This window comes from Anopheles arabiensis, chromosome X (assembly GCF_016920715.1).
Source record: "Anopheles arabiensis isolate DONGOLA chromosome X, AaraD3, whole genome shotgun sequence".
Taxonomy (NCBI): domain Eukaryota; kingdom Metazoa; phylum Arthropoda; class Insecta; order Diptera; family Culicidae; genus Anopheles; species Anopheles arabiensis.
In genome coordinates, this window is record NC_053519.1 from 13,987,763 (window position 1) to 14,009,625 (window position 21,863).

General features: G+C 46.4%; 1 long non-coding RNA gene across 2 annotated transcripts; it reads left to right on the forward strand.

The window, feature by feature from the left end:
• The first annotated feature begins 27 nt into the window (after positions 1–27).
• LOC120905903 lies at positions 28–16,540 on the forward strand. Of its 2 annotated transcripts, none has more exons than XR_005739954.1 (2): positions 28–212; positions 4,162–16,540. It is a non-coding gene; the product is annotated as an uncharacterized LOC120905903 (long non-coding RNA). The 2 variants fall into 2 exon arrangements; XR_005739953.1 differs by lacking the exon at positions 28–212 and adding an exon at positions 871–1,632.
• The last annotated feature ends 5,323 nt before the right edge of the window (positions 16,541–21,863 follow it).

Sequence of the window (21,863 nt, forward strand, 5' to 3'; positions counted from 1 at the left end):
AAACACTGCTAGAAGACGGCCCATCGAGCGGAGTTCAGCGTCAGAAAGGTGCCAGCCGTCGACCGAGACTGGTGCTGCTTGCCCATCGCTCCAGCACGCCATTACTTGTTCTATCTGTATGAGTGTGTGCGTGTGTGTGTTTGTGAGTGAGTGTGAGTGAGTTGAGGTGTTGAGGTGAAAGTGTCTAACTACGAAGATGCATGGAAAAGCAGGTACGTGTTTGGGTATACATTTACATACAAATATTAGTTCCTTTTGGCAAACAAAAGCTCTCTAGAAAGAGCCATTTTATTTCATCGACAAGGTACACACACACACACAAGTACACGTTTTAATTATGCCAAAATGTTGCCCGAAATTCGATCGTCGATGACTTCCTGCTTCAATCAAACCACCCAGTTAACCCCCGTGGCGTTTCGTTGCCCAGACCCCCAGCCCTGGCTACTGTGTGACGTACTGTGTAAATCACAGCGGACAAAGACGCAATACATAATCTTCATCGCTCAAAAAAAAAAAAAGATATGCTTGCGACGTGCGCAGCAATTAAATATCGACTTCAGTGCAATCTCGCACAGAGACGAATAATAAGGTACTCGGTCCTGTCAGACGTACGAGGAAATCAATTTATTATATTTAAAAAAAGCACAAAAGCACACACATAACAGAGCTGCTACCTTGTCGAGACATGTTTCGAAACGTTTGCTCAGTGTGTGTGCGTTTGTTGGTAGTAGAGTTGCTCTGGTATTTCGCTTTGTGGTGTGCGTTTGTACGGCCGTTGAAGGCCAGCTGATGATAAACCAACACCAATCCCAGCTCCGTTTCCACATGGCCTTGCTGCGCTTCGTTTGTGTTGCAATCAACCCGTTTTTTTCTTTTTAAATGTGTCACACCGAAAATGTGTTGAGCGAAAAAATGAACCTAGCACGGGGGAACGAGCAAATTGAGCTCTTTTAAAAATGTATGATTAAATGTACAATTTCAGCAGTTTTTATTGATTGCACTGCAAATGTAATGCCCGTTTGCTCCTCACACAGTATTTGTGTAAAAACGTGCGAAGCGTTTGCTCTGTATGGGAAAATAGCCATTCATCCATCCATTCTCCACGCTCTCCTGTAGTGGTGTAAGCGCTGTGAGTAAAATCAAAGGTCTTTTTTTGTACCTTTACCTCCAACCTCGAGCAACCGTTTTTTTTTTTTGTTGTTGCATTACCATCTATTATTCCCGTTTCCCCAATCACCACCATACATTTACATTCATTTGACCGTTGCAGTGCATCCGCATGCACCCTACCAACGCATACACTCGCACTCGCTCGCTCGCTCGCTCGCACACACACATACCAATAGCGTGTATCGTCGTCGCTGGCGCAAGGGGTTAGTTCGTCGAAAGCGACGTCCGTTACGCTCAGAAAGGTGCGAGCCGTCGACCGAGACTGGTGCTGCTTTTGCCCTGTGCTTCCTCTGTCTGCTGAACGCCGTGGCGTACGTGACGTGTCGTTGTATTTGAAAGCGAGAAAGCAAGCTAGCCGAGAAATAGTGCTTGTGTGTGTGCGTTTGTGTGAATGCAGAATGAACGAGATGTTGTTTCTTCTTCATTGTGACAGTAGCAGCTTCACGATGCACGGAAAACCAGGTGCGTTGGCGTTTCTAGATGTGTGTGCGCGTGTGTGTGTAGTAGTAGGCATTGTGATATAATGGAAATGTATTTAGCTTAAAATCCATGCATTTTATAAAGGAAAGGGATAGGAAAAAGCAAAAAAAAAAACCTAGTTACAAAGGCAACACAGACGCGCAGTTGAGGTTAGAAAACTAAAACAAAGACGCAATAGGAAATGGCGTCGCAAAACTGTAGGCTTGTAGACTGTCGTGCAGCGTATTAGAAAGAGGCTATAGGTAGGGGTGAGGGAATAAGGTCAAAGCCTCGTCGTGGCCTCATTGTGGCCTGACTGCCTGACGCTCAAAATGCAGGAAACAATTGACTGCTGTCGCCATGATGGAAAGAGCAAAAATCGGCCCAGAAAACGAGTCGGGCGACTGGGCATGGGAAGCAATGGCTTTACAGATGTTGGTAGGAAAGAGATATCGAAATAGAGTGAGAACAAGTGAGAAAGAGAGAGAGGCGCTATGCGATGATGAATCCGTTGTCTTGATCAAACCCGCTGTTGTTGTTTTAATCGTCTATCTCGCTACCAACCGCATGTTGCCTATCGTTAAGGTTGGGGATAGCTAAAAATAGCCTTTTCAGAAAAAAATAGACACAGACCAACGCTGTTTGGCTTCCGCGACTCCAACCGCGAGGTCGAGGTAGATCGTAACGTCTAGAAGGATTGAGGTTTTTCTCCAACGGTTTTCGTGTTGCGCTGTCACGTTCGCTGCTGCTCCCCCTTGCAGGCACCGCTTACGGTACAATCCGTTTTTCCATTCGTCGGGGTCGAACATTCAGCAGATGCTTCGCGTATGACGCGTCGCTGGAGAACGAAAAAAAAAATAATGAAAAGACAAATGACCATGAAGCTGCGACGCAACACGTCACAAAATGGTTGCTACGCCGTTTGCGAGAACAGTCGACGGGCGTCTAATGGCGACGACCGATACCTGTTGGTTCGTACGGCGCCATTGTGACCGCGTCGTGTGTGCAGCGCTATTCTTCTACCGTATTGCGTCATTGCACAGCTTGCTTTTGGGTACGGGTACCCTCACTCCTATGCGCCTACTAAGGCAAAGACGCGATACGACGTGCACTGGTGATGATCAAATGCCTCCCCCTCCTCCCTCTTACCCCCTGATGTGCTCATTATGGTGGAGATATGAGGGAAACAAAGAGGGAGGGGGGGGGAAGGTTGGGAGCTGAAATATTAGTTGGTCGCTCACCACCGCCTTCAAGCGATGAGCTGTTCCAATTTCAAATTTCAATGTCTGAGATGACATCTGAGGGAATGATCGTGCGATAGCAAGGTCCCAATTATAATCTGGAGTAGAGAAATACACGGCATACGAAAACCAGGAATGCTGGCTACTTCAAGCAGTATGGCTAGGGAACCTATTACCATTCAAGCAATGTAATGCCCCTAAGCCTCGAAGCAATGGGGATGTTTTGCAATTGTTCAAACAAAATTATCTGTTGTGTGTGGTAAACACTCCACGAAAGACCTCCCACCACTAGCTGCATAGGTATTGGAACGGCCAATAACCTAGTCTCCCTTTCCCGAAGCGATTGGAAACCTTACCGTTCCCTCCCACCAGGGTGCCAACTTACCGATCCACAATGTCTGCCATCTTGCCGAGTGGCTTGCCTTGCCACGCCGCTGGGGCTGCTTCCGTGGTGCTGGTGGTGACGGTCCTCTACCCCAGAGTTGGAGCGATCGTGGCAAAGTGAAAGTGGGCGGTTTTATTTTTAGAGCTCATGCGTTCCAGACTGCGGAATAGCAAACTGCTTTGAAAAGAGGCAAAAGGAAAATGAAGAGGAAAAAACTCTGCAAGGGAGCAACCAGTTTTCCATCGATTTCCAGAGTCACGACTGGCGGTCACGTCTGCTCTGCGCTTTGACGTATGTCGCATTGCTTTGCTCCGGTTGCTACTTCAGTCCTTCTCCACACCAAAAGCAGTTTTGCTGATGCTTCAGCAAAGCAAAGCCGTATGGTTTTCCTTTTTTAGTTGGTTCGGTTTCTTTGCAGGAACAGAAACACTTTCGAAAACTTGAAGCTCATACTATAAGTATTTGAAGTATAAGTATAAACTCATAAGTATTTTAAATCATATCGGATAGAGACTGGTAGCTGTTATGGCTTCAATGGAATTATACACGATTTATACATATTTGCGTGTAATTTCTAGTGATGAGTGTTTGAAGCTCGTATGAGTCATGGAAATCCCATCTTATAATTAAATTTATTTGTTTGCGCCGCTACAAAAGTTTTTGTTACTCACTCATAATTCGATGACTCATAGGTAGTGTTCATCGGAAGTGAGAGCAATGTTAGATTTCGATCGGTTAGCCTTATTCTTTCATAACTAGCAATCAAAAGAGACCCTTCTCTACTGACTGTTATATTTTGTTCGATATCATTGTTAGACTATCTTGATTCGATTTTCACATTCCAACCATGTCTTCTGTATGTTGTATGTATTAACAATTTCGTTGCATTTTCTCTTCTACTTTCAGCACCGGTCGAGACAGCTACGCATCTTTCTCCCATCTTAACTCTGCTTTTCCTTGCCAGAATTTTTTATGGGACCTGACTTGCATTACTATAGAGTGTGGCCAATGGATGTACATCCTTCACTAAAGGGCGAAAGAAGCTTACGGTACTGGAGAGCACTTTTCTATTTGACGGTTCTAGCGGCGGCGTTTTGCATTCCTGCTTCGAGCAAAAGCAAAGGAGGCGAACGAAAAAAACAGAGAGTGAGAGAGACATACGAGGAAAGCGAATGGCACTGATGGAAAACCTTTCAAGGAAGGCCACATCTTCTACCCAAGCTTCCAGGCGGGTATACAATGGGTGTACTTTTGTTTTTTTTCTCTCTATCATATGCAAAGTATTTTCGTGGCAAAATCGGGCAAATCTTAGCTTTCTTTGACAGCCGTACCTCCTCTCGACTGCCTCCATCCGTCTTTCGACCATTATGAGAACCGCCGGCACTACCACTGTATACTTAAGGGCCAGCAGCTGCGCTTTCACGGCAACGGGTAACCCCGTTTTGTTCACCCAGATCTGACGAATATTTCGCCCACGCGGGGCCCACGTGAGACATTCGTGGCTTTGGGATCAATTTCGACCTTTCTACACTAAGTATCAAATGCAAATGGGTTTGAGTGTTGGGCCAATCCTCGGTGAGAAGTGAGTTACTTATTTTGTGACAGGAAAAAAAGATGTCGTATTATACCTCACCTCGGTGGGGTGGAAAAACAGTGGGGAAACAGGCCCGTCATACCGTGTCCCAATGATGGAGAAGCTTCCGGCTAGCCGGCGTGACAGAGCAGTCTTCCGAAGAAGAAAGGTATCTTTTGCAATCGTACTTAATTTCAACGATATTTTTTGTTTTTCCTCTCAGCAAAACCTGCCATGTGGTGCAGCAATAGAGCGCAAAAAAAAAAGAAAATACGTAACACTTTTTCCTTCACGTACGTTTCTCACATCTCACCGAGTGATGCCTCATGGCGTTTTAGTAAACGGCCAGAAGAGTAGATTTGCGAAACCATTTCGAGTCGTGCTGACTCGCTTAATGCACACCGAGCTGTTTAGCTTCGCCCCCTTTTTTTAGGATACAGCGTCGTATTGAGATGGGATACAATCATAGAACTATAAGGACGCACAATCACATGTGTAACAGACAAAGAGAGAGAGAGCTCGGCGAGACCTCAAGGGACGTCCGTTCGGCTAAAAAGCGGTGGCGACCCGCTGTGAAGACGATTTGATCCCGACCAGAGACAGCGAGCAGGTGCAACTGTTGGTGTGGTGTAGATTTGCTTATCACCTCCCTATTCTCAGGTTGCGCTCCTCCATTGCCTGGACTACCACTGCCTTCACACTTCAGAATACACGCAGTTGCGAAGGATGGGGAACGAATTTTTGCTCACACTGTACTGGATTTGCTACGTCTGTAGGAAAAGGGATTGCTCCAGCTCATTCCAATCGGTTCATTAGGCCATCCAATACCCGGGCCCCTCATCATAAAATTGTATCTCCTCATCATAGAATTGTGCAACGCGCCGAAGACAACTCCTGGCTCGCGCTTAGGCGTACCTGCGTACGGGAAAGATATGGAAGCTGTTTCCAGTTTGGCAAATTACTAGCGACCGTTTTCAAAGATGCCTATCGTCTTCGTACCATTGCGTCCAGACGATTGGTCAGTTTCATCCAGCTGCACTACTACTCCAACTGGGCCACTGGTTGGCAATAAGTGGCTGTGGATTAAAGTATCTGATGGCGGAGAATGGAGTTGGTCTACAACCGCGCGTGTGTGTCTACTGCATTCTTCTAAGGCGTATGGTCGCTGCGTGATGGCCGGTTTGGAGACGTCAGCGATGGTGCAACCTGCCCATCGCTTCGTTGCAGCTTGCTGTCTGGCCAATTTTTCTCTTCACTTATTTTTTTGTCTCCTCGGAAGACGGGCATCAGACATGCAATAGAAGCTACGACGTGTATAGAAAAACGTCTTCACGCTGTTCCAGTTGGAAGAAGCTGGTGGAGACCTGACTCGACGAGCGCCCAGCTTTTGTGTCTACTTCATCACTCCTGGCAACGTTTAGAATGTTGCTATGTTTCACCGAAGAAGATGTTTCGTCGATGTGCCATGGCATGTGTGCCATAGGAGTTTGCGCGGTCCATCCAGAGACCTGTGGATGCGCACTTGGGCGCTAGTTCCCCTCACGTTGGATCTGACTGTAGCTCGGACCAGCGTTTCGCAAGAAGTATCTCTCGAAAGCCCAGGCAAGCGTGAAGAGGAAGCAGAAAGTCGCGAGAAGATGGGCCCATCATCGGTTAGGGTTTTCGGTTCCGGAGCGGCGGGATGGCGGGTTCCTGTGGTGGTGGTTGCGGCGGCGGCTTCAGGGTTCCGGAGGTGACGGTTTTGCTCGGCAAGCGCGAAGAGCCCCTGGACACGGACAGTGTGCCAGCAGGTGGCCAGCGAGAAGAGAGCAAAATCCAACGACGGCTTTTATTCTAGAAGATGGCAGACTACGGCAGAATCTCTTGAAAGGTGACGTCATTTTTGCGCGACTGCCCTTTTGATGCAAGTGCGCGGTCCAATGTCACCGAATGGTCGGCAATGATTTGAATGGGATATTTCTGAACTCTATCCTAACGGCCGACAGTATCTATGGCTATGGCGTAGAGCGTACGTAGCGCAAAGAAACTGAACATTAGATCCAGCGTCGGATGGAAGAGATTTAACCAGTGACATAACACGATTTAAGGAACTAATTGGATAAAGCTTTAATGTAAAGATGGATCATCTACAAAAAAGTGCTTTCTGACACATGCGAATGTTTCCTGTTTCGCTTGTGGCAACACGACACCAGCGTTTGGTTGATGTGTACCCCAGCACACTAGACGAACACAATTGCAGAGATACAAGCTAGCTTCAGCTACGGCACACATTCTAGCAACCATATTTCCGAGCGTTGCAAAATGTTGCACCATCTTCAAACGCTTCCCTGATGATGTTGATGATCCTAGTTTGTTGCGCTGTTACGACACCGAAGATGTACTGCGATGCACACATTGCCCCTGATTTTCGACTGGAATGTATTCTCTACCCCTGATATGACATCACACATATAGACGACCAAGTTGGTTACCTGCACAATCAATCGTGTCTGCAGTACATGCGAGTGCTCCAGACCTGTAGAACGAATTCTGTGGATGCGGCCTATAGATTGGGGCAGCTCTGATGCCACTCGACGTTACGTTTTCTAAAATCTCCGAGGCTTTCATTTCTGCTCATCGAAGTTCAAAATCTTATCAGCATATGCTTCTCACAAGTTTCGTGCAAACATACACCTTGAAGATCGGAAGCTCTGGAAGAGCAAATCAGTTACTAGCTGCTGCAAACACGCAAGAGTACTGGAGAAAGGCTAATAATACGCTTAGGCGTACAGAATGGGTTCCACATTCCTCTGAGATTCACGTACGGGAGGGAGATCTACAACAACTTCAGAACACGGTTCCACGCGCGCTTAGGTGTTTCTGCATCTGCGTAAGCGGATACCTGATCATACATTTATAGGACAGGCGATATCGTTCACCAAGAAGATCGAAACATTGTGCTGCCAAATATCATCCAGCAATCAAGAATCAATTGGATACAAGATTGACGTCGGCTTCTCAACCTGACTAGTGACCATCCGCTGCTATGCAGATGGTGTAGTTTTGTTTTGTTGCAAGGCGCTTCAAGTTCAATCAACCCGTGTGCTCAACAAGTAGTTGTCCTAGCTCGATCGTTTCGTGCTAGACAACAGGACCGTGTGTGTGCGAATGCGTGTGGGCTATTTTCCTCCTTGGAAGATCTCGCAAGTGATCGGATGTTCCCGCCCAAGGGCTCACAGAATGGAGATCGGATCATAACGAGTTCAAAGCTGCTGGTGAGCTTGCCACACTTTGTCGTCCTCGTTGGAAGGAGAAGTCACATCAGCATCTTTGATGTCCATGTGGTACCCTTCAACCCACCACGGCCGCACACAGATGATACTGTTCCCGAGTTTGTACGGTCGATTGCGCAGAGCCTTGCGATGCACTTCGGTCTTGTTTCCATGTGCATCTGGATGCTGTTGATATGGAGGCGGCAGAAAGGCAGTATTTGTTGTCGAAAGCCCAGGCAAGCGTGAAGAGGATGCAGAAAGTCGCGAGAAGATGGGCTAATCGGTTAGGGTTTTCGGTTCCAGAGCGGCGGGATGGCGGGTTCCTGTGGTGGTGGTTGCGGCGGCGGCGGCGGCGGAGGCGGAGGCTTCAGGGTTCCAGCGGCGACGGTTTTGCTCGGCAAGCGCGAAGAGCCTCTGGACACGGACGGTGTGCCAGCTGGTGGCAAAGCGAGAAGAGAGCAAAATCCAACGATGGCTTTGATTCCAGACGGCGCGGAGTACGTTTCGAACCTTTTTGACGAGATTGTTCGAACGCGAATGGTGACGTCATTTTTGTGCGAATGCGCTTTAAGATATAAGCGCGCCACTAGTGTCACCGGAATGGGTTGGAAATGATTTGAATGCGGCATTTCTGAGCATTATCTTTGAAATGGTTGACAGTATCATTGCTACGATCTAGAAAGTATAACGAAAGCGAAAAAGTTGAACATTACTCCAATTCATTCTTGAAAGGCGTACCACGGCTTATCACAACTTTGAAATGATTGTTACGACCCATATCGAATATCTTGCGAACCTTGTACTGTTGTTTACGTTGCAATAATTTCAACCGAAGCACATTTAGAGATGGCTAGAGATGTTTCGATTGTCGGCTCTTGTATTATCTTATCGATACATGACTATTCTTTCCTGACATAATCAAAATCAAACATGCGAGAGGAAGATGCGTATTATTATGTATATCTACTCACACAAAACCAGTGAACACAAGTGAATCGAAGTATAGTCAGCACAGTGGTGCCAGTTGTTGCCAATTTTATGCAGATTTGTACACCATAAGATAGAGTTGCCATCATGTAGATGCTCCCAAAGTCTATAAACAAAAACACGATCCTATACTGTAATCTAGAAATGGAAACGAGCAAGATTGATAGTGCAATGCCTAAGCATATGCATCTCGTTGCTGCAAATTCTTTGAAGAATCGTACACTATAACAGAAAACATTGATTGCAAAATGATTACGATGATGAAGTAATTAGTAACCTTTTCCGCGATTAGGTTCCGCCTCAGGGTGACCTAGAAAAACCATTCTACCTCTAGAAATGCTTTCAAACTTGAAGAGGAATTTATTCCCATGCCAAAACAAACAAAAAACTACATTGAAGGTTGCCGAGACGACTAGAAAAATGCTTTGTTGTACTGTGTTAGCAGGCATTGAGTAAAGCAGGACGGTTGGAGCTATAGATCGAATGTTGAAATATCTATACGAACTCTACCGAAACCGCGAGGCAAGATATGTGAACACAAAAATTAGCAATTCTGAAGCTCTCGTACCAAACTGAAGCGAAAACGTGAAGTGAACACAATGGAATCTAAACACAATCAAACAAACAAAGACAGGACCTGTGGGAATGCGGGCGGGCAAACGAAAAAAAGCGGAATGAGTTTTATTTTTATTTTAAGAAAACGTACTTACCAAAGATTCAGTGAAAATAAGGATAAAAGAACTCCATTACGATTCAACTGGTGACAGATTGACATTATCTCTGATGTGCGAGAATCAAACATTCTGGGAGCTTAAGCTCAAAACGATCGTTTTTTATGTACGAAAACACCCGCTACGGACGCATTGTTTATCGACGGCAAAGAATAAATTGCAATCGCTTTGCAGGATCCCCGCACCCCCTCTCCCGGGGTCGTGGAGGTTTTGGGCAATGCTGAGCCTAGTTGAGTTGTTGTAAAAAGAAGGACAGAATCAAGAAAAGAAGAAAAAAAAACATTTAAAAAGCAGCCGTTTTTGTGTGTTAAACATTTTCTGCTTTAACTTGTTTGTGAAAACTGTTTGATGTTGCCCCGTATCCTCCCGTTCATATCCGTCACGGAAAACACCCTCGTGCTCCAACATACCCGGGCCAAGGGGGTGGTGCAAAACCAGAACCAATTACTCTACCGGGCGGTGGGAGGATCTTCAACCGAAGGGGCAGAACTGAAACAAACCAATTACCAAAGAAAAAAAAAAGGACTCGAATAAAACTACAAATTCCATTTTCAACCGAAACCGATTCTTTTTTGTTGAAGAAATTTTTTGCCCAAAACAATTGGACAGTAGTGTGTCGTGTATTTGCCGTGTATTGCGTTTGGTAAAATCTTTTCGTTTGCTTTCGTTTTTTTTTGTTTTGTTTTTCAATTATTCGCAATAAATTGTTCGTTTTTTTAAACTGATTTTTAACCCTATACCAAAAACCAAGGTGCACACGGCGCTCTAGCATTGACATTTCGAAGTGTACTGTTCACCAACCCACCAACACGCTGGTTGTATTGACGGCGCCTTTTCCATCATTTTTTTCTCTCTGGCTCGCGGGCACCGCCCCAGGTATGGCCATTCGGTCGCTCGAGACGTCTCGATGCGTGTGTGTGTGGGTGTTGCATGTGCTTGCTAAGCTGTGTGCGCAGGAGAGCGGTGATAGGCAACGATCGTGTAGTCTTAAAGAAAGAAGAAAAGAGGAAAAGTTTGCTGCCCAAAACTGGCCAAATCACGGTTCCGAAACGCAATGTGTGAGTGCGTGTGCGAACAGCCGCGGTCCCAAGCGGAACAGGAAGAGAGAGAGAGAGAGAGAGAAAGAGAGAGGAAACAGGCAAACACTAGTTTTGCACGAAATGCTCGAAAAGTAAGCCGCCCGCAGTTTTGACGCAAGGGTGTGTCCTGTGACTGCTGCACGAACGAAGCGCAGGAAACGTGTCCCATTAGTGGGCGCACAAAACCCACCGAAAAGACCCCACCGAATGGTGAACTTACACTCTGTTACCAATTTTGTTTCGATTTTAGTATCTGGCGCTTAATTATAATGCGTAGTGTGTGCGCACGTTTGCCCACGTTTGGTCAATTAGTGGTGATTATTGTGAGGATCACACGTTTGCGGACAAAAAACAGCGAACAGCACAGCAGATGCTATACACACCGTAAGGGAGTTCGTTACATACGTGCGAAAAGTAGTCCGACCGAAGCGCGATTTCGAATCCGCAAACAACTTAAAGACGTACGAAGAAATGAAGGAGAAAACTACGGTGTAGAAGAAACGGAAACTAGACCAAGCGCGCGCACGAATGCGTGAGCAGGAAGGAGTGGTGCGGAGTGAGACTGTAAGTGGAAGATACAGGATGTAAGATGAAGGATGAAGATTACTCCACTAGATGCGTTGATGATAGATACTATCGAGAAGGAATAGCTGTTTATATGCAGCTATTGCGTGCCTTAGTTTCGAGTGGCTCCGTAGTCTGTTCACTAGAAGCGTCGGCTTCTACAAAGCCGGATGGGATAGATTCCCTCTCCGAACTGTGGCCCGGTAAGGACTTTTAACTTCTTTGTCCACCTGTGTGTGGATCTTTTAAAAAGTGCAGGAGGGTCTTCTCTAGAAAGGCCCGGTTGTAATTGTGTGGTTCCAAAGGAAAAACAAGAAGAAGAAGCTTTTGAATAATGTTTTAAAAACCCACAAAGGTCACATGCTCCACCGCGCTTGATATATGGGTCACGTGAACCACCAACTGCGTCTCCTTCTATCTTGATAGCCACTCCCACACCAATTGTCAAATATCCCGTGCTGTCGTCTCCCCCCCCCTCCCCTACCCCTCTAACGAAGCGGGTCCTAGGAAAGTGTGTGCATGGGTGTAAGTGTGTGTACTCCTTGAAACACTCATTCGCGTTCGCGCGCGCATACATTCACTTTATTTTCGATTTTCCTGCCCCGTATCGCGATCCGTGTGGCAATGTGCGTGTGTTTGTGTATGTGTGTGTGTGCTGCCGTGTGTGTCGAGGCGTTGGAGAGACCATCACCAGCATCCTTGCGCGGGTATGCCGTCACACGGCAGCCGCCAGTACATTCAAACACATCTTTTCTGTACTTTGCTCTTCTTTTTTTTCTTTTTCTCTCTCTTTCTCTCTCTCTCTCTCTCTCTTTCTCTCTTTTCTCTCTTTCTCTCTCTATTCAAACGTTGCAGCTTGTGTCCGGCCCGGATGGTTCCGGCGGCAACAGCAACAGCAGCAGCTCAACTGCCAGCTTCCCACGCCGCCACCCCGACAACCGAGTGTGCGCCAAGTTTGTGGAGTTGTGTGTGTGTGTGTCTGTGCAAGTGTGCGCGTGCTCCGTCAAACAAATCTACATGTAGATCAGGAATTAGCAAACATCAACAACAACAACTACTCCTGCAAATCATCATGCCGTCATGGTCAGTGACGCACCTGCTCGGGAAGGGGCTGGGAATGCGCTGGAGCAGCTGGGGGGCTTTCGGTTGGGAGTGGCCCCTCGGAGCGGGTAGTTCCGTCCTATCCTTGTGTGGTGGTGGTGGTGTGTGACCGAGTGGTTGTGAGCGTTCCCAACTCCCGTTCCCGTCGCCTCTCCGTGGTAGTGTCCCGACCGTCCCGTGCTGTTGTGTACGTGCCTTCTGCACCCCCGCCATGCGTCCCATAGCGCCGACTCGCACGCGTTACGCCGCGCCCTCGAATCTCCGGTAACGAGAAGCGTCCTCCGCTGGCCCCCCCGTCCCTTCTACGCGGGGGGTGCTAGTGTGCGGGCGCGTACATTTAGCTTACATAGACTAAGTTTCTTATTCTTCCTTTTCGCGGCTAGATCCGTGTCTGTCGCCTGCGGGCGAGAGACGGGGCGCTTCCACGAGCGGCTGTGCGGTGCTGGCGCGGCCGGCCCACGTCCGCGACGATCCCTCCGGCGGTGCTGTCCTGCGTCTGAGGGGTGCTCTGGCCTGCCGACCTGGCCTGTAAGTGCGCCTGTCGCTATGCGTGTGTGAGTGTGTCCATGTGTGCGTGCCCCTTAGTGTTGTGAGTGTGCGTGTGTGCGCGTGTTCCACGATCGCCACATTCGACCGACGCCAGCGGGTCCGCAGTGCCGGAGCATAGTGTCGTGCCTCCCCCCCTGGCGCCCCCCCCCTGGCGGGAAGCACCGCTGCGAGACCGCCCGGCCGTGGGTCTCCGGGCAGGCCGGGTAATCTCGCACAGTCGCGGCGCCCCTTTCCGCAAATGGATCTAACAACCTTCCAGTGTGCAGTTATATAGCGTATAATGTTACGACCCCCACAGCCACAGAGAACAGTACGAAACGAAACCACAATTTGCACGCGCTCGCCGAACGCCCGCTCCAAACCGGCGATCAACCGAGATCACGAGTCGACGTAGCTGCGCGAGAGCGGACACTTTGGAGCGGGCCAGGGGGGCGCCCTAACACCTACGATAGATATATATAAATTAAAAAAAAAAAACAAACGCCCCAACCCAGCGCGCGTTCTCTCAGCGACTCAGAAGCGAGCGATTAAGCGGTTAAACGGTTTCTTTTTTTCTTTTCGCTCACTTTTCTACGACCGGTCCGTGCCGCTGCTGCATTCGGGCGCGGCCGCTGCGAGCTGGCTCGGGCGGCAGCAAACGGTAGTGTGTTTGCGCGTGCGTGTACGTGTGTGTGTCGGTGTGTTTAGGTGCGCGTACGCAACACGCGGGCCATTACGATCCTGGTCACGGCACCAGTTGAAAAACCAAAAGAAAATCAGGTGTGACTTAACGAACGGGTGTTATTGCACTACCACGGTCTCAAGCATGGGGCACGGCTGAGCGCCGAAGGGAATTTGGTCCGTGGTCGATGATTACGCTGACCTCTTACTTTAAACGTTATGATTATGGTCCTTGACCAACAAGGTTTATCATTTTTCCTGGACTATTTCTCCCTTTTCCACCAGGATTTTTCTCCTTTTCTCATCATTTCTTTTTTTTTTTTGCTATATTACAACACGTTACGTTACGTTACATAGCGTTACTAAACGTTACGTTACCATGTGTTACATAGCGTTACAATGCGTTACATTGCGTTATGCTGTTAAAAATCGTTTTCCCACTTCTCCTTCCCCTCCTTTCTCCCCCACTCGTCTCAACAGTGCCCAGATGCGCACGTGCGTTCTTCTGATCGACAGAATTTCAACGGCTTCGGCACGATGGCGGTACCATTTCGCCCGGTGGGCTGCGTCTGCGATCTACCGTCGCGCTAATGACGTGTACGTGCGCTACGCGAGTGTGTGTATGTGTGTGTGTGGGAAGCAAAGGATCTCCCTCTGAAACAGCGAGGAGACGGATCGGGCCCAGTGGAGGGCGTCTGTTCGCGCCGGGAGGGGCAAGCGTGTTACCCATGCTTGCTCTCGCTGTTTTGTGCAACGGTCTGCGCCCCCCACCTAGTCCCGACCCGTTCCAGGATCCATAGTGCAAATGAAAATGCAAAAAAAAAAAAACAATTAAAAAAAACATAACTCTACTCTATGCTCCACAATGTGTGCCGTGACGGTATCTTTCGCTACTTTACGCAACAAAGAACGAACCACGCATACCGGACTCTCTTTACTCACCTCCTATCTTTAAGCTCTAATCCTACTGTCGGCGCAACTAAAGCGTATATACATTAAGCTGCCTGCTGCAAACCGCCATATTCTTCGCCAGCGTCGTAACCCTTCCTACCGCTAGATCGTAAGACCGTGCCAGCCAGCCAACAAAACAACGACAAAAAACCAACAACAACAAAAACAACTTTCGGTTTCATTTTTCCTAGTGCGTATTCTTTTTTCCGTATTTTTTTTTTCAATTTGGCAATGCGATCGGTACGGCCGGCAGCCCAGCCCGGTGCGTCTGGTTTGCCCGGGTGGAGCCTTTTGCGGGTGGGTACGTACGTGACCCACCTCTCTCCACTTCTCGCCAGCCTTCTGCGCGAGCATCGGCCGTTGTTCCCGCGGCGAATTCTGTCGATCCCTCGGAAAGGGCACCTTTGTCCGCTTGCGGGCTGCATTCTGGCAAGGTTAGACGTATGGAGGACTTCCCAAATCCCGTTCCAAATATCCATAAATCCCTCCCCAACACTCCTCCGCTTCCCGGGTCATCAGGGCGCCTAGCTCGAACGTAAACTCGCTGCCAAAAGCATCCAGCCACCCAGTTTTTGAACGCTCCGGAGCACTTTCCAACCGCGACCTAGCACCCGGTCGCCGTCTGTCGTCCCGTCCCGGTGCCCCAACCGCACTCCTACCATTTGGGGTCAAACCACCTTTTATTTTTGCGATTTTACCAATTTTTTTCGATCGTTTTTTTTATTTTCCAAAAACTTGCCAACCTTTCACTTCTGCACGGACTGCGCTCTCTCACCGTGTGCGTGCGTGTGCTCTCCTCCGAGTGCGTGTTCCTTTCTCCTCCTCTGTCGGTGCGTGCCTCCTGCAGCAGCTTTCCGGTTCCGATTTTGCCGTGCCGCGCGCCTGGGCAGGGTGACGACGGTCGACACAAGGGGGTATGGTGTACATTGCACGGCCAAGAGGCCACAGGTACACCGAGCGTTACGTTAAAAAAAAAAAGCAACAACAACAAACAATCCGCAACATAATTACACGAGACTGCGACCCGCTTTCTGCCGCTCCTTCCCCTCCTCCCTGCCCACGGCCTTCAAATCACGTCGCGTACTATCCGCCACGACCGGGTTCGGGAGGCGGTACACGGGTGCACCGCGGGACGGCGCACGGTCACACCGGCCGGTTGTTGGGCAGCACCGGTCAACGCTGGGTGGCTTCGCTGGAAGCTTTTGGGACATTGGGAAATACGTTGGAGCACGGTGCCATCACCCACACCACACTTTTTTTTCTGTTTTCGGCCTGATTTCTACTTACCCTTTTCTGGTTTTTGCCTGTGGAGCACAACGGAGCCTCTCCTCCCGCTCTTGGTCTCTGCCCTCCCTTACATTTCTCTCACCTCCGATCGCTCCCCATTCCTGTGTGGCTCCGTGAGGCACTACGCGGGGTTCCGATCGTTATTCGAAAAGCGAACAGTAAACGAAGCGCGCTAACGATGATACACAAAACGCCAAAAGCATTCGAAACACGCGCTCGCGGTTCCACCTCGAACCGGGTAAAGAGAAGAAAGCAAAAGTCTGCGGATGTTACAAAGAAAGCGTGCAACGCCAGAGAAAACGCAAAAATCGCGCTGACACGCAGTGCGCATATACCGGTCGAGTAAGACGTCTAATGCATTGCGATCGATACGAAGTAGAAGCGAGTATTCTAGCGAACAAAGGAAAGCGAAAAAGAAGAGAAAAAGAAACACGTACATATACATTTAAAAAAGAATAAAACGAAGAAAAAAACAACTACCAACATAAAACAATCCACCCGATAAAGCTACACCCGATAAAAGAACACACACAAAAAAAAACAACTCGGAAAGGGCGGCAGCACTCTTGCTTGCCGCTCGGAAAAAAAATAAAACAAAACAAAAACCGATAAAAGGACAAGTGGGAAGAGGGCGGGTAAATAAAAAAAATGATAATCTTTAAATCATATCCGCTATTCTGCTATTATTTGCCTTCGATCGTCGGGCTTAAAGGTTAAATAAAGGATTTTGTTTACGTTCTAAGCAAAACTCAAACGGGCAAGCATTGTTATGTTTGTGTTGGTTATTTTTGGCCGATGACAACCCGCTATAAGGATAGGGAAAAGGGTTGGCTTCTGTGCGGTAAGTAAGGTAAGTTATCGGACGTTGTTGAACATTGATGTCACGCTTAGTGTTTTCCTTCTGGAGCTTGGTTTTTTTTAGATCTGTTATGAATTCTTCTTCTTCTTCTTCTTTGGCTCAACAACCGTTGTCGGTCAAGGCCTGCCTGTACCCACTTGTGGGCTTGGCTTTCAGTGAAAAATTGATTCCCCCCCATAGCAGGATAGTCAGTCCTACGTATGGCGGCGCGGTCTATTTGGGGATTAAACCCATGACGAGCATGTTGTTAAGTCGTACGAGTTGACGACTGTACTACGATACCGGCATCTGTTATGAATATAGATCCATAACTTTTCGGGAGTTATTGCCGCCTAGTACAATTATTTTTCAACTACGCTTTGTAACACCTTCTCGGTGGGGCACGAGGTCGACATCCTCATAACATGCCCCAGCATTCGTCACCGAAAGGATGCTTGGTTCGCTATACAGCTCAGCAAACTCGTGGTTCATCCTTCTCATCCAAACTCCATGCTCGAACACACCAAAGATGGTCCGGAGGATCCGTTGCTTAAACACGCCTAGACACGATCCTCCACTGGAATGGTCCAGAAATCGTGTCTATACAGGACCACTGATGTCGCTGTCCGAAGTAACGACCGTCCCAAGATAGCAGAATGCTTCTACCACCTCGAAATTGTCGCCGTCAACTAATACACTGCCTCCCAGTTGAAGACGATGAGCAGGTGATGCGTAGCCTCCAACAAACCCAGCCGCAAGTCTGCAGAACAAGATATGGAACATGCTCTTGTAGGCGGCATTGAAGACTAAGATGACTCGAACGTATATGAATGACATCAAGTTTTCACTCATTCGGTAGTTCTTCCTACTGCCCAGATTTTCTCGATCAGCGGATGCATTTCGACTAGTGTTGGGTAATTCAGATTCAGATTCATGAATGAATCATTCGAATGATTCAATGAATCTAAATCCCGATTAGAAAGATTCATGAATCTCAAAGATTCCTGACACTCTAAGGATTCATAAATCTCTAAAATTCATAAAGCTTGAGCTTTTTTATTATTATTCTTTTTGGCGTAGCAACCTACGTGGTCATGCCAGCCTATACAGGCTTTTGAGACTTCTTGGAAAGTAACACGCAGTTGAACCGACAACATTTGAACGACAAGTTGTAGGTGGGATTGGGCAAATTCAATATTTTGGAGATCATACCTCTCTAAAGCTTCATAATCCCAAGAGATATATGAATTTTAATGGATTCATGAACATTACAGATTCATGAATCTTTAGAGCTTCATAAATATTTAGAGATTCTTGAATCTTTGAAGATTGGACTCGAGATTCGAATCACTCATCACTGAACGAAAGATTCATGAAACCCAACACTAATTTTGACGGTAAGCCTGACCTCTGTCCCTTTCTTGAACAGCTCGGCACATTACGGTTTTAGGAGCAAACCCGTTCCGTGCCACCTTCAATTTCCTGTAAAATAAGTGGGTGTCCCCCAACTGGGCTAGCTGCTCCAACAGCTGTTCATTTAACGACACTATCTGGCTTGGAAGAGCAGGGCTTGCTATTTCCTAAGTCGTCTGTAGTTGTCGACGTTCTGACTGGGCGAGCGCTGTATTCTTCTCGGATAGTGCTCGTCTGCACTCTGCCTCGAACCATTCCTTTTTCTCTCTACACTGCTAATGGCTCGTTCCACCCTACGCCAGTGGTCTGTGCGGGGCATCGTGTACCCCTCCGCCACATCAGCACACTTCAACCGGTCCAGGTTGAGCCTTGGGGCGGGCGGATCCCGTTGGTTGTTAACCACGGAGAGTTTCTAGCGTAGCTTTACCAAAACCAGGAAATGGTCTGAGTCGACGTTTGCGCCTCTTTAGGTGTTGACGTCGATAATATCCAAAAAGTGCCTTCCATCAACCACCCTTGGGGTGTCTCCAGGTGTAACTAAGGCGTCGTGAATGCTGGAAGACGGTGTGGCGGATGTTCATGTGCTTGGAGGAGCCAAAGTATATCAGCCTGAGGCCGTTGTCGTTTGTCAGCTGGTGGACGCCGAATCTTCCGATCGTTGGTTTATATATCTCCTCCTGTCCGACCTGAGCGTTAAGGTCTCCGATGACGATCTTTAAATTATGTTTTGGGCAGCGGTCGTACTCCTTCTCCAGCTGCGTATAGCAGGCCTTCTTCTCGTGAATCGGTGCTCCCAAGGTGTGGACTGTGCACATTTATAATGCTAAGGTTGAAGAATCTGCCACGAATCCTCAACCTGCACATCCGTTCGTTGAACGGCCACCACCCAGAAAATACCTGTTGGAAAATGGACCTATAAACCTTTTGACAGACAGACATTTTGCTGACCAAATTAAAAGGCTTCCGAGTGGACCGTATGTTTGACATGCCTGCCACACATAAAGTACTGGGCGTCTCCATGTTTCTTTTTGCGATGGTTTTCTCTAGTAGCTTGTAGCGGTCAATCGTGTTCAACGTGTTTAAATCATTAAAAATAAAAGTAGAGATAAGATATAGATACTGAATGAAGATTTACAGCAAAGGGTATAATATATTAACAGTGGTTGTGATGCACTGAAATACGTTGAATACAAAAATTTAGAGTTAGTTCAGTTATTTATGTAGTTTGTTATTTAAACCTAGCTGGCAGACTCATTGAAAAAGAAATCGATGCAAACGTAGGTAAACTCACAAGCTGTTCGACTAGATCTTGCTACGACAAAATTCCCAAAATCGAAAACCAAGCAAACACGAACAACAAATAGTACAAAACCATCAAATGCTCATCGGAAACAAATATAAAATATATAATAAAATTTATACTGATGGCTCGGTCTACAATAGTTCTGCTGGCTGTGCTGGCGATGAGAAAAAGCATCAGAATTAACAAACCTTTTCACCTTTCACCATCATAGTAATGAAAAATCTTGTATTTTTTTTCTTTTTAAACTTTTTATTCATTTTTATTTTTTATCTCAAATATTATTAGTAGTTTCTCAACTGTCAATTACGAGAGGCGAATGCTAAACAATAAAACAACATAGTGCCAGATGACGATGAGATGAGATTTCCAAAGTATACTTCACGGGAGTTTACCTTGATAGAAATGTACGATGCTTTAAATTAGCTATGTCAAACTCATTTCATCAGAGGGCCGCAAGTACAGATTTTCAGTGATTCGCGGACCGCAATGTTGAGAATAAAAAATATACCTTAATATTTATATAAAATAGTGTTTAAAATCATCATTGTTACACAAATTGACTTTTTGTACTCCACGCTTCAAATCTGGAATCGTTCCTTATTTACAAATTTGCGATGTTATTTTTCAGTGTGCTCTTTTTTATTTGAAAAAATAAATGTTTAATGTACTTTTAAAGTCACATGCAATTTCTATTATCCTCATTATTAAAATAGGAAAAATAAAATTTTCATTAGTCGCGTTCTCCCACGGCAGTTCTGTTAGAAAATATCGCTCAACTACACTCTTTCACTGAGCTAGGGGAAGTCTAGCAGCCTGTTGCGAATCATGTTCAAGGAATCGAAGCTATCCATCGCTGGATGAATAACAAAAATATTGGCCTGCAATTTTTCAGCAGATCAAGAGAAAAATTGTAATATAACGTGTTTAAACCTTATTTTTCACTAATTTCCAAGTTCCAAGTGGTGGTATATTCATTTCTTATAACAAGACCTCGTATTATACGAAACTTTTTGGTAAATTACGATAATTTTATCTGACGAAGATTCGTGATGTGTGATCCCATAAAGATCGGCAAATATTTTTTGGCACTTGAAGTGTCTTGAATGATTCGCGAATTAAAGTATGGACTGTGTAAGCTAATCTATTAATAAGCTATCGATTATTTGAATCCTTAATCTAAATCTCTCTATCTTAAGCGTAATCATTTCATTTTGGTTTTGATTTTTGGCGAGGTTGGAAAGTACATTAATTCATATTGTAGAATGGGAGTACACATAATTTTAACTTGGCTACAAACGCTTTCAGTGAGCCATAAATATTAGATATTAACATTTTATGCTGGTTTATGCATGGTTATGAAAAAAAAACAGAAGTGGCTCCAATCGAATATCAAAAAATGTAACATTCTAAGTTCGGAGCCGTGCAGATCCGTACGGAACAATTTGGAGCCGACTGGAGCCTTTACTCGGCAGACGGAGGCATTGAGATTGTCAAAATCGGTGAGACCGATCAGAGCCATTTCTGACTGCAGACTAGCCGTTCCGTGCGACTACCGATGACTCCAAAGGTTCCGAATGGCTCTAGACCAAGTGTGTCAATCAAGTTATTTTCATTCCTATTTCGTTTCTAGACAGTTGACGCAAATCTGTATTTCCATATATAATGTGCAATCGATTCTGCACAAAATTATGCTTATATTCAGAATTTCATCAAAACATAATGCGACTGAGTTTGCATTCGATTTAATGTTTTTTAAGGGTCTCGGTTGTTCTGTACGTACGTGTAGAATTAGTTTGTTAGATGTTATGGGTACATTAATGTTAATTTCGAAGAACATAGCAACACAACTGTTCTTCTCTAAAAAATTGAATACTCTTCGACAAATAGTAATAGGGCCCTTCACGATTCTAGTCAGTATTTTGTATGGAGTTTGACAGTTGGAGGCTGATATCATGTAAACACTCCGTACAAAACTGCACATAAAACTAGCCTGCTGTTTTCAGTCTAGATTATTCTAGCCTCAAAGCTCGAATTAGATTCGAGTACCTGTTCGAAAAATGGCAAAACAAGGTGGTGTTTACATTTACCCCAAGGTGCATCAAAGAGATCAGGTGATGGAATCCAGAATCATAGTGTATGTAGTCAAGGTGGTCTATTTATAACCAAATATGAGTATCACTTTTTGACAGGCTTAGTGAAAATTTTTGTTCAAACAAGCTTTATGGAGGCATGACGATTACACATAACACTCTTAAAATATTCATTCAGAAGCAGAAGCGATATAAATCAGCCTATACCCACTTAGATAGCTGCTCGAAAAC